Below are 13,361 nucleotides of genomic sequence, written 5' to 3' on the forward strand. Positions count from 1 at the left end.
AGCACCAGCCCATGCACTGGAGGGTCTTGGGTTCAATTCCCAGTCAAGGGCCCATACCTGGGTTATAGGTCCATTCCCCACCCCTGATCAGTGTGCCGGTGGGAGGGAACCAATTAATGTGTTTCTGTCTCATCAATGTTTCTCCCTCTCCCTTCTCTCTCTCTCCCATCTCCTCTTTCTTTCTTTTCCCCCTCCTCCCTCTCTTCTACCTTCTCTAAAAATCAATGGAAAAAATATCCTCACTTCCTTGGGTGAGGATTAAAAAATAAGGTGGTTTCTGGTGAGACCTTTCTTCCTGACTAGCAGATGACTGCCTTCTCACTGTGTCCTTAAATGGCCTTTTTCTGTGCTCCTGCCTTCCTGGTGTCTCTTCCTCTTCTTATAAGTGTTTTGGAGAGGAGCATGCCTTGTCTCCCCTGGTTGCTGCTGGAAGTGAGCTTCTTGGGTTACTGCTGGAAGCATTTCCGGAGGCCCCCACAGGAGGATGAGGTATAATAGAAAGCTTTAAATCCATGGAATTACACCTCTGGGTTTCCAAAGTCCCATTTCTCTTAGTCCAGTCATAAAAGAAGTGTAGCTAGGGTTTCAGAAGGGCTAAAATCAGAATCAGTGTTCAGAGTTTCCCTTCCATATTGGAGCTGGATCCCATTCAGCATCAAGCAAGCTTAGCTTGTATTTGCCTGCTGCAGTCCATTAGTCCATTGAGTGTGAGGTCCACATGGCCATGGGCCATAGGGGTGAATGCAAAAGAGTAGGAGCAAAAGAGTCCCACAAGCCAAGAGTCAAGCACAACACGAATACAAGAGAGCCAAGAGCCCAAGAGAACAATTCTCTTTGTTTAGGAGGTTATGTATTCCCAAATGTTGGAGTGCTTGAAGTGGCCACACCCATTCTGGCCAACCATCTCTGTCCCCAGATGTGACTGACAGGCAAGTACCTTCCCTATGTGACCCCAACTTTACCAGGCATGTGTTTATCTTCCCTTTGTTAGACCCCTTATCCCCTTGGGGACTGCAAAGTTGTAGCTTCCTGGTGAAGCTGCCCAAATGACATGCTTATAATATCTCACTTCCCCCTTTGTTCTTGTTCTGTTATTAATAACTAGTTAATTACAACAGTATCATAAGGATGTGGTAGCTAAAAATATATTAATACTCTTCCTCCCACTTTCTAAGTTCTGCCTGGGCCAAGAACCAAATTAACAGAGACAGATTAACAGGAGAAAATCAAAGTTTAATACATGCACATGGGGAATTCACATAGACATGATAAATCCAAAAACAGTGAGGCAATATTGGGTATTTAAGACATTTTGGACAAAAAAGAAAAGGCAAGTAAAGGAGTATTAGATTTCAGAAGTGAGAATGGGTGATTTAAAGGTAGTTGAGGAAGAGCAGAACACACATGGCAGAAAAATCATTCCTAGGTGACTCAAACAATGGGAAGCAGTGGGTTTTTAGCTAACAAGATCTGCCTGAAGCCCTCAAGTTTACACTTAACTCAAATTAGGCTAACGCAGCACCCTAAATCTCCTTCCTGAAGCAGGTTTCTCCATCTGAATGTCTTGGACAAGAAAGGGGGGAGGGTCAAAGGTTCTGAGTCCTCTATTTCTTAATAAACAGCTTAAAATTAATATCCCAATAAGTAGTTTCAGAATGACAGGATTTGGTCCCTTCAAGGACAGCAATTAGATTAGGATCCCAATCTTATAACTTCATTTAATCTTAATTACCTCCTTAAAGGCCCAATCTTCAAATACAGTCTCATGAAAGTTAGGGCTTCAACATTTGTATTTTGGGGGGAAAATTTCAGTCCAAAACACAAGGATTTTCAAATACATAAACACAATACCATTGTCACACTTAAAAGTAGTAACAATAATCTCAATATCAAATATTTAGTCAAAGTTCATCTTTGCCCAGTTGCCACATATTTTTATAATAGCTTCAAGTTCTTATCTTATTGATAGTCTATGGGAATATCTTGTTTTTATCTTTAAAAATTCATCAATAAGTGTGCATTTATTGAACACTTACCATGTACTCAGCATTGTTCTAAGCACAATAAGGAGATAAGTGCCCATGTAAGGAAACAAATGATAAGCAATGAGGTCAAGTAGGTTGGAATAGGCCATATTGCAGAGGATATACAAAATCATAGCAGAGTTTTAACTTGATTTGGTTGAAAATGAATAACCTTTGAAGATTTTTGAGCTTTGAGGTAGCAAGATAAACTTTAGTTTTTCTAGTGAATGACCACATGACTGTGGCAATTTTCTTGACCTCTCATAATGCCTAACTCCTAGATTGGTTGAAAGATCAAGTAAAATAATGAACATTCTACACAAACCTCAATTGTGATGATAAATATAAATGTTACCATAGGTAGCTAGATATTAAGAAGAAAGCAAAGGGTGTTGAACACTGAGTCTGTTTGTTTCACTAGGAAGCTACAGCATTATTCCTCCAAAGGGATTAACTCCCCTTTCCTTCCCCATGTAGGGCGCAGCTTGCCCTCTGGTACTGGATTGTTGGGGAAGCAGAGGGAAATAAGGACATGAGCAACAGAAGTCAAAATGGTGCAGGGAGAGGTGCTTGATCATAGAGGCCTGTCAGCCTAACCTGGAAAAGAGATCATTGGTCAGGGGTGAACCTCTCAGAAGCCCATGAAAACTTGGGAAGTTGATTGGTTATTTTAAAAAAGTTTCTGATTATGATCTCAGGTGAATAAAGAAGCTCTCTTGCCCATCCAGTATCACTCGCACTCGCCTGTTTGTTGGCGCATTCTCTCTTTCACCCAGGAACACAACTATTCAAGTCTAGCAGCTACTCGGCCCTCAGCAGAAGTTGCAGGCTCCAAAGAACTAAGCTTTTTTTTCTTTTTTTCTTTTTCTAAGTGTTTTATTTATTTTAGAGAGAGAGGGAGAGAGAGATAGAAACATCAATGAGAAAGAATCACTGATAAGCTGCCTCCTGCATGGCCCCCACTGGGAATCGAGCCCACAATCCAGGCATGTGTCCTGACTGGGAATCAAACTGGTGACCTCTTGGTTCATGGGACGATGCTCAATCCACCAAGCCACACCAACAGGGCAGAATTAAGCTTTAATATGAAGCAGAAACTCTGGACACTGGCCTTTGTGTTAGCCTTGATGAGGACACAGTTGGATTTTTCCATGGCAGGACAGATGGAGATAGGACACTGGAAACCCAGGGGTTTATTTCCACCCAAGTAAACCTTGCCATACCACAATCGACCATTCACAGGCCTGCGAAATGCTTTTCTTTCTTTCTTTCTTTTTTCTTTAATATATTGTTATTAATTTCAGAAAGAAGAAGGGAGAGGGATAGAGAGAGAGAGAAACGTCAATGATGAGAGAGTCGTCATTGATCAACTGCCTTCTGCATGCCGCTGAGTGGGGATCGAGCCCGCAACCTGGGCATGTGCCCTGACTGAGAATCAAACCGCGATCTCCTGGATCCTAGGCCGATGCTCAACCGCTGAGCCACCCCCGACTGGGATGAAACGCTTTTCTTGAAATACTGTGGAAGAGCCTGATTTTCACCAAGAAAATAAAGATTGTACTTAGTTTTCAGAAGCTTACCTTTATAGTGAACTGATTTAATACAGATATTCTGCAAAGCAATCTATATAAAACTATATTTCTACATATAACTATATTTCTATGTATAACTATATTTCAGTACTCAATAAAAGATTTTAATTAAAAGTTTTTAAATGGTAAAATTACCATATGCATGATATAAACAACAGCATCCATGATGGCCAGGAGAGATACAGGAAAGATATTAACAACTTTGAAGACTTAAAAATAAGTTTTTCTGACATTTTCTAAATATCAATTTATGGTTTTAAATTACGTCTTAACCAATACTATAAGAGCTAAGTATACAGACAAATGCTACACAGAATAAAGGAAATTCATCTCTAGTTATTTTCAGCTAAGTGGATTATAAAATAAATCTAGACCTCATTGGAAGCCAAGTTTTTAAAAAGATATAAAAATTAAGCTGTGGTTGGCAGGGACATATGTGATATAATTTTGAAACACTTGAAATCTATGAATCAGTACCTCAGGAATGCTGGAGAAGAAAATGGCAGTAATCAATATAAGATGACACAAAGGCATGTCCTCTGTGAGCTGTTCCAAATCTATTTTAGCAAGTACACATGTCTCCAAAATGAAAGATGCTTTCCAAATAGTCAAATGGCATCTGGATCATAGGGTTTTTAAAAATATCTTTTAATATCATTTCACATCTAACTAGACTCTTCAAAATCTTCAGTAAAAGAAATAATTCTTAAAATTTAGAAAAGAATTTAAGGAAAAGGCAATATTGGGACTAGAGTTTATCATATAAATATTGTCATTATCTGTATTTAGTATTATTAAATGAAGATATTCCATAAAAACACATGATTTTTATTAATAAAAAAGCAGAAAATAGCACACAGACTACCTTTGAAGTTAGGATAGGACTGTGTTTTGTTTTTGATTTGCCCAAAGGACTCAGACTCAATGGCAAGTTATACTTGTGGCTAAAATTTATTACAGCAAAAGATATAGAGCAAAAGCAGCAGGAAATAGATGTGCATCAGTGGAGTCCAGAGAGGTTCAGCACAGGTTCTTGATGACCTTCATCTAAGACCACACAGGAGCACTTTTTCTCTGGATATATGTGGAATGTCTCTGCCCAGGGAAGTCCATTTGAGTCTCAGAATACGAGGCCTTTATAGGAGGTAGGTCACATGAGTTCATTTTGCTATGCAAGCAGCCATGACAACCAAAATGAAGACTGAACAATAAACATAGGTGCACATAGTCACCCTCGAGATTTGTGCAAACTAACTTGACAAGCCAGTATGACATAAGTCATGCTCCAAAGTCCCATGCCAGTATAGCATGAGGAATGCTCCAAGTGTATATAACAAAATGATCAATCACTAACATAAAGGTTCCAGGGACCATATTCCTAGGTGCTGGCCAAGGGTCAATAATGGTTCTTTCAGAGGCATGTAATAAATAAGCATACAGAACTGCTGTGGTAACTCTTTCATCAAGGATATTTTGTAATGAACAAAGGGGGCAGGCTTGCAAGATGGTATTACTCCTAAGAGCATGCCCTGTGTGCTCCATCACTCTGCCTTCCCCAAAGTTTCTCCCCTAGCAAGACTGTTTCCCGCTCCCTCTCCGATCTTCGTTTCCAAATACCACATGCCCTTTAAACTTCCAAGGCATTGGCTGATTACCAAGTGACCCAAGTCCAGCTGGTAGGCATCATTTGGGCAGCTAGGATCCGCTACAATAATTTGTAGAGTCTGGTGAAAAAGATGAAAATACTGAGGAGCTCCCTGTTCAAAAATTATTAAGACTTTCAAGGTACTGACAACAAAGCATTAAAGCAAGAGTAAGGCATAGCACATACATAGCCCTGTGAAACTACACAGGTTACAGATCCCTGAAGCTAGTCCTGAAGGCAGTGATTATCTTCTGGAGGTTTGCCTCTCTCAAGACACCAAATTATTGATCAAAAGATGACTTGGAGAGCCCAGAGTTGGATGAAGGAAACTGAGCATGTCTGAGAAGCTGTTGGTGCTCCATTAACTTAGTGTGGTGGGTTTCCTACTGGTGCATGTTAGACAGCTAAGGGGTAGTGAAAAGTATGCTCACCTCAGAGTCAGATTACTTCTAGTTCTGCCCCTCACTACCAGTATGAGCCTGGAAAGTCACTTAGCTTCTCAGATTCCTCAATAAAACAGGAATGATAATGATACTGAGTTTATGGAGCAATTATGAATATTGAAAGAGATAATATACATGAAGACACTTTGAAAACTAAAGTATTGTGCAAATGTTATTAGCTTTCTCTCTAGGGATATTTTCATCTAAATAACGAATATTGGTCTATTATTTCTTCTTCCCTGGATAGTACTGGAGACACCCTGACAAATACCTTTCTTTTCCAATTTTTCCATGACACTAATGCTTCTGTCATTATGGCATTATACATAAATAACCTCATATCATGTTTTCCCAAGTCAAAAAATAGTTGCAGTTATAGCTTGTTTCAGAGGAGACTGGTATACTCACATCATCCAGGTAGAGTAACTTCTACAGATGTCTAATCTTACACACTTTATGTTTTGTTTCAATTAACTTCAAATTCAGAGACTGGCATTTTCAAAACTTGTCCCTAAATGATAGGTCTGTCACACTACATAATACCTGCAGTCCCCTATGCACAAAATACACTTTGCTCTTGTTAATCCCTCAGCTTCTTAACTATGGATACATGCAAATAAAGATCTTGATAAATATTTGATAAATGAATGAATTACTGGATGAATAGATGAAAAGAAAAGATCATAGTCCAGAGATACCAACGCTGGAATTTATGATCATCAGACATGATTTCTTTGATGCCAGAAATAATGGTTCTCCTAGTTGCTCCCTAAAGATTTCAAGCACAGGGAGATGCATCCAGGTAGTTGCAGTACTTCATCCCAGGAAAGATGCAATTGTAGTGACAGCAGCTGCTTGGGCTGATAATGGAAAAGAATAGATGAGAGGAGTGGCTGATCAGCCCACACGCATCAGCCTTCCCTGGATGGGAAAAGAGCTTTAACCTTGGGGTTCTGAGCCTGTTTCAATGTGGTCAGAGGGCATTCTGAGGCCATAGCTGGATGCAAGACCAACCCAGGCAGGGTCAGTGTGAAATCTGTGGTCTTTTCACTTCCTGACTATTCTCCTTACATTCCATCTCCCCCTCTTCTTCCCTCTACTCTACAACAACCATACAATTAGGGCCACTGTCGATCTCTCTGAAGCCAGATCCAAATCATGAGTCATCTCTAGAACTGTCCTAATTCCCTGGGAAATGAGGAGTTGAACTGGGTCTGTTAGAAGAAGTATAGCATGGACATACATTCTTGGCTCTGAAAGACCAGGCTAGCTTTTGGAGCTGGCTTAAAGAAAGAAATAAATGGTTTCATTTCCCAACTTCTATTTCCTATATACATTTGGGCCAGGTATGTAATAAAGATAATAAAGGTGTATTGACAAGATAATAAATGTGAATTGAGCTCCCACTCTGGTCAATGCACAGAAATTGAAAGCTCACAAGTTCAGAATGTGACTGTGCTCTTCCAGATATGGGACTTCGCCTAGATATTGGAGACAACCCAAAAAATGTCAATAAAAGTAATTGTTTGTTCTAAAAATGAAAGTGTTCAATTTTTTAAAAAATTATGTTTTTATTGGTTTCAGACAGAGAGAGAGAGAGATAGAAACATCAAATGATGAGAGTCATTGATCGGCTGCCTCCTGCACACCCCCTATTGGGGGTCGCACCCATAACCTGAGCATATGCCCTCACCGGGAAATGAACTGTGACCTCCTGGTTCATAGGTTGATGCTCAACCACTGAGCCACAGCGGCCAAGTGAAGTGTTCAATTTTTAATGTTATGAGAGAAACAAGTGAATGACTTGGAGCATTCAGTCTTTAGGGCAATTGGGAAACACAAAATTATGACACTAAGCCCTTAAATGAGAATTGAGAATCCTCTACAAAATCTTTGAGCAAATTAAAATTTTTATTGCTTGTGTTCCCTAGATCCATAGAAAACAGAGTGAAAATAATTAAAGCATGTTTTTGCAATTTTGACAGCACTGGAGATTATCTGGAATTCTGGAGACTATCTTCAGCTCCAGAGAGTTCAGAATGCTCCAGTCATGTACTGGTTTAATAAAATAAAATAATAAGTCAAAACATGTTATTTGGAGGAGCTAATGTTTCCTGGGGGTGGATTTGATTAATTGAATTTTCAGCAGTTAGAATGAGATGTTTCTTCTTGTTGTAAGGAGTGGCTTTTCTCATCTAGACAGTGATGACATTCCTACTATAAGAAAGCAGAATGTAGTAACTTGATATTTTAAAATGGAAAAATCAGTGTGAACTTTTGGCTTTAAAAAGGACACTTTTTAGCTCTATCACTATTAAATTTGGTCCCACAGCAGCAGAAAAGCACATTTACTCATCACATCTTTTGCTCTCTGATACTATTCTCCACCAATAGGATAAAGGACTTCCAGAGGGTACCTGATTCCATGTCTTGGAGCCAGAAAAATCAGAATGATTTTGGAACATCATGTCTTGCCAAAAAGCAAGAATGCTTTTAAGTATGCCAGAAGCAGGGCTAAAGGGCAAAGCAACGTGCTTAAACAGTTTTCCACTGAGAAAGAGTCTCAGCAAACAATAAATGCTATTGTGAATATAATCAGGACAAGCTGAATCTATGAAAGACCATGAGTTCATGATACCCCGAAGTAAATATTAACGTAAACTATACAAAAGGCAATTGTAACCCCCAAACGAGTAACTATAAATGGATATATTTTATTTGTATCAGTTTTAATAAATAAAAGAGACAGTGGTGTGTGTGTTGTTTCTTTCATTAAGTTTATGCCTATTTATAAAGTATGGATATAGTCTTGCTTCTGTGTGAGTAAAAACGGTGAATACAAGGTACCATAAAAAGTCCAAGAAATTATAGAGACTATATAAAGGACAGCAAGGATTATTCATTCCTAATGGTCACATGTAACATTTAATCACTACAGATAGTCACACTTAATACACACAAAAAAAGAGTTTAGCAGAGATAAATGAACCAAATGTCCAAATGTAGAGGAAAGCTAACTATACATCTCCTAGGTAATGAAACCTCTTGATGGCCCTGCTAGTTATAATGAAATAAATACATACAATAAATAAATAAAATAAGGAATAAATACAATTTTTGTTCTGTTTTTATCCTCACCTGAGGATATTTTTTCCATTGTTTTTCAGAGAGAGTGGAAGGGAGAGAGAGAAACGGAGAGATAGAAATATCGATGTGAAAGAGACACATCGATTGGTTGCCTTCCGCACAGGCCCCGCTCTGGGGACAGGGATCGAGCCTGCAACTGAGGTACATGCCTTTGACTGGAATCAAACCTGAGTCCCTTCAGTCTGCGGGCCGATGCTCTAACCACTGAACAAAACCTACTAGGGCAAATACAGTTTTAATAATGGTAACAGACATGGTGAATATATCTTAATGGAAAAATCGTGTTATCTAACACTAGCCAAGCAGGACTTTAAAAGTAAACCATTTTGAAGCAATATACCAAGTTGCAAAAATACCAATGATCTTGAAAACTTTTACTGAGCTGTCAAATGGGGCTTGACTATCAATAAGAAGCTCAGCCTGGATGCCCAAGGGCTCGGGTTTGACTCATCTCAAGTCCTGTACTCCCACAAAGGATTAGTTGATAAGCCACATCGTATAAATGGTCTGGTCTGGGGAAAATTCTTTTGGGTTTGATAAGATTACTGCAACCCTGGGAAAGTATTTAAATAAAGTTATGAAAACCCTAGGAAAGTATCAAAATAAGAATAGCTATAAGCAAAAAAAGGTATAAAAACAAATACAACAAAAATAAAATTAAAAAACAAACAAACAAATACAAGTATAATGAAGAAACAGAGTAAGCCCATTAGGTTGGTATTTCAGAAATAATTTAAGTGTAATAATACATTTTGTAATACTTGTATATGTTTTATCAACTGAAGGATTTGAAATGTTTTTAAAAATCAGTAAACAAATATATATATTTGTACTTACAGTTTAAATTGTTTAAGGGAATATAATTAGTTAAATTTTATTTTTAATATAGCAATCTTTGTGAAAGAAATATGCAAGGTGGGCCAATTTCCAGAACCTAGAGTAACTGTTTCTCTAGAAAGTGACATGTTCAAAGTAAAACACTTGTGATGTGCATCAACTATTTGAAAATACATGCACGTGAGCCTCACCTTAGAAAATTCTGATGTAGAACCTACAAACCTGAAGACATAGCTAAACAAGGATGTGGTTCTTCATTCTCACTTACTTTTGCATTTAAGATGATTAGATATATACATAACTTCTCTGGAATAAATGAGTCATGTAAAGCCAAGTTTTTCTGTACTTCAGATGTTTCAAAGATCTCAGGTTACAAAGAATCAGATAACACAAGTGTAAGAAAGGCTAGACTGTAAGAAGAAGGGGGGAAACTAATTAGAAGTTTTTGAATTATTATTACAGCTAGGAAAACAACTTTTGGGACAACAGGGAAGTGGTGTTCAATGATTCTCAAACTTTGGTGTAAGTTAGAATCATGAAGATATTTTGTAAAAAATGCATATGCTTGTCCCTGGCCGGTGTGGCTTAGTTGGTTGCGCATTGTCCCGTGCACTGAAGAGTCGTGGGTTTGATTCTTGGTCAGGACACATACTCAGGTTGTGGGTTCGAGTTCTCAGTCAGGATGCTGAAGCAACCACTTGATGTAGATGTATCTTTCTCTCTCCCTCCCCTTTCCTCTCTTTAAAAAAAATCAATAAAAATATATTTTTTTTAAAGTGCATATGCCTGGACTCCATCTCTGGATATTGTTTCAGTAGGTCTTGGGGAGTAAGGGAGGTAAACTCAGTTATTTTCATTAAACACACCCACACATGCACACACCTGCATGTTTGTGCACACCGATAAAGTTTGGGAACCATTAAAATTTCAATACCAAAAAAGTTTGAGAACCACTTAAAAAAGGACTACTCAACCCTATGTCTCCCAAATTCCCAAGCACCCAATGTTTTTATGTTTGTATAGTATTTTCTAATGGAAATACTTCATGTTTAGAGTGAAATTCTCTCAGATGGCTGAAATTTTATTATCTTCACTTTTTTTTTAATATTTATTATTATTTTATTTTATTTTATTTTTTTACGGAGAGGGAGAGAGAAACATCATTCAGTTGCCTCCTGCAGGCTCCCAACTGGGGACCAACCCCACAACCTGGGCATGTGCCTTGACTGGAAATCGAGCCAGAGACTTTTTGGTGCACAGGGTGATGCTCAACCACCTGAGCCACACCCCAAGGGCTATCTTCACATTCTTTCAGCCTGTTCCAAAGACCTGACATATAGGCCCATAGAAAAGAAAGAGTATAAAATTAAAAATGCCATTGGAAGATGTGTTGGTCCAGATGCCAAGATGGGATTAAAGGATGTGCAAGGGTTTTCATTAAGGAAAAGGACTAGATGAGGGAAAGTAGGGAGGGAGCCAAGAAAATCTGGGAGAACACTCCACTGATGAGCAAATCTGACCCAGAGTGAAGGTGGGAGAGAAAGCTGGGTGGAGCCATTTAGACCACTGAGTAATGTAAGTAAGCCTCAGCTAAGTTGTGAAGAACTCCTCAAGCTAAATAGATTTTTTTTAAAAAAGAGAATTTAGATTTTATTTATAGATTCTTCCTACTTGTGTGGTGATAATTATAATTTCCATAGAAAATGACCTTAAGAAATTAGTGGCTTTGAAGTTAATCATGTCTTCTAAAGAGATTCTACCAATTATCACTGAGGTCTTGGAGTATTTTTTTTTTTCTGTAATTATTAATTAAAAATTCACCCCTGGAAAAGGAAGAATGAATATTATTCCAATGGAGATGCTATATCATTCATTCACTTATTGACAGAGGAAAAAAGATTCCAGAAATGGTTCCTTAAATGCAGAGTGTTCTGATATTTAATATCTTGGATATTCCTGTATGTCACATATAGTCATTGATTCTCAGGCAGATCCTAAAAGGACAGACAGTATCGATGACAATAGTTACTGTAACAGTTCCATAGATTAGATCTTTATTGTTGTTTCCATTCTTTCTTGAGCATCCAGCAACATCTTAGAACCTGTCTAATCCCTGCCAATTTAGAGCTTTCTTTCCATGTGGCATCTATTTACCCTTCAATGATACAGTGCTTAACATTTCAATTGAAGTTACCAAAGCTTTTCTTTATTGAGCCATGTGCTAGCCAGAAAAAGGACCAAGTCTGGAGCATGCAATCTAAAACACCAAAACAGGGCTAGGTGGAAAAGACAAACATGTCCGAAATCTTGGGACTGAGGGGGCTTTCTTATGCAAAGGATTTGGGAAGGAAAAATGTAAGTTGTTTTGAAAGAATTTACGTTGGCTATAGATAAGGAGGGGGGCAGGTAGTGAAGCAGAGACAATTCTGGGAAAGGTGCATAGTCCATAAGGAAGAAGTGTTTGCTGCTTTTGGATTGGCTGTGGACAACAATCCAGAAAGTTCATGTACAAGATATGGTGGCTTTTGATACTTGGTTACTCCCTCTAAATAAAAGCTGAAATTGCCACCTGGAAGTTGATTCAAAGTTTAAACATACATTCAGGAATGTAAGCAGTCTTTTGTTTCTGCTTTCAGAGGTTAACTGGTTAGGCCCCCTTGTTTCTCTCCCTCATTCTCTGGCTTGCCATAATTAAATTTAGGACAGCTCAGAACTTTTCTCTTAATAGGTAAACAACACCAGTCCTCCAATAACATGGTTCAAATTTCAGTTACTATACCTTACAATAGGGAGTAATTGCATAAAGTAATCCCTGCTTGGTCTTAGGTCCACAAACCGCCACTTAAGTAACAGACATGCACTATGATCAGTGACCATTACATCACTTTTTCCAAGTCTGACAGTTATTGGTTGCCACACATCAGTTATTCAGTCCAGTAAAGACAGCTAAGGGTGGAATTGTGTATCCTGTTAGTCTCCGGGTGATAAGCTCAAATGACATTTTACAAAAATGAGTAATAGAAAGAGGGAATTGGCAAACAAAGATGAAAGTACAGCAAAGGACAAAAAGTTATAATGCTTGACGTGAAATTTGAATAAGGCACATGAGTTCTAGGAGAGATAGCTAACTGTGACTAGTGACCCAGCTCTCATTAGTGCCTGTAATGTGAGTAAAGTGGTGGTGACGAAAAAGATGAAGATGTCCCAAAAAGAGGCTGGCAAAACATTCACACTAAAGGAACTCATAGGGACACTGCATGACACTGAAAACACAAAGGATAAAAAGGCAGAACCTGATTCAAACTTAGATGTGAGTGTGACAATTCACAAGGCATAGAAAGTTGCTTGCTCTATGTTGCAAGTTATAAGAAGAAGGCAAGCCCTATCCAAACTATTCTTGATAAGTTTTTTGCAAAGAAATAAAACATTAATGTCTCTAATGTGTTAAATTATAATACACTAAATGTTAGTTTCACTATTTTTTCTTTTTTCCTATGCCTTTATAACTGACAGTTTTTAATGCTTTGACAAAATTTTTAAAGGTCAAGGAACAGTTGTAATTTTTCCCATTAATAATTAAGATGGCTTTACATGGTTTCTGCTTACATGGTCATTTAAAAAAATATATGTTTCTATTCATTTTAGAGAGAGAGAGAGGAAGGGAAAGGGAGAG

Source organism: Miniopterus schreibersii (assembly GCF_964146895.1).
Source record: "Miniopterus schreibersii genome assembly, chromosome: 1".
NCBI lineage: Eukaryota > Metazoa > Chordata > Mammalia > Chiroptera > Miniopteridae > Miniopterus > Miniopterus schreibersii.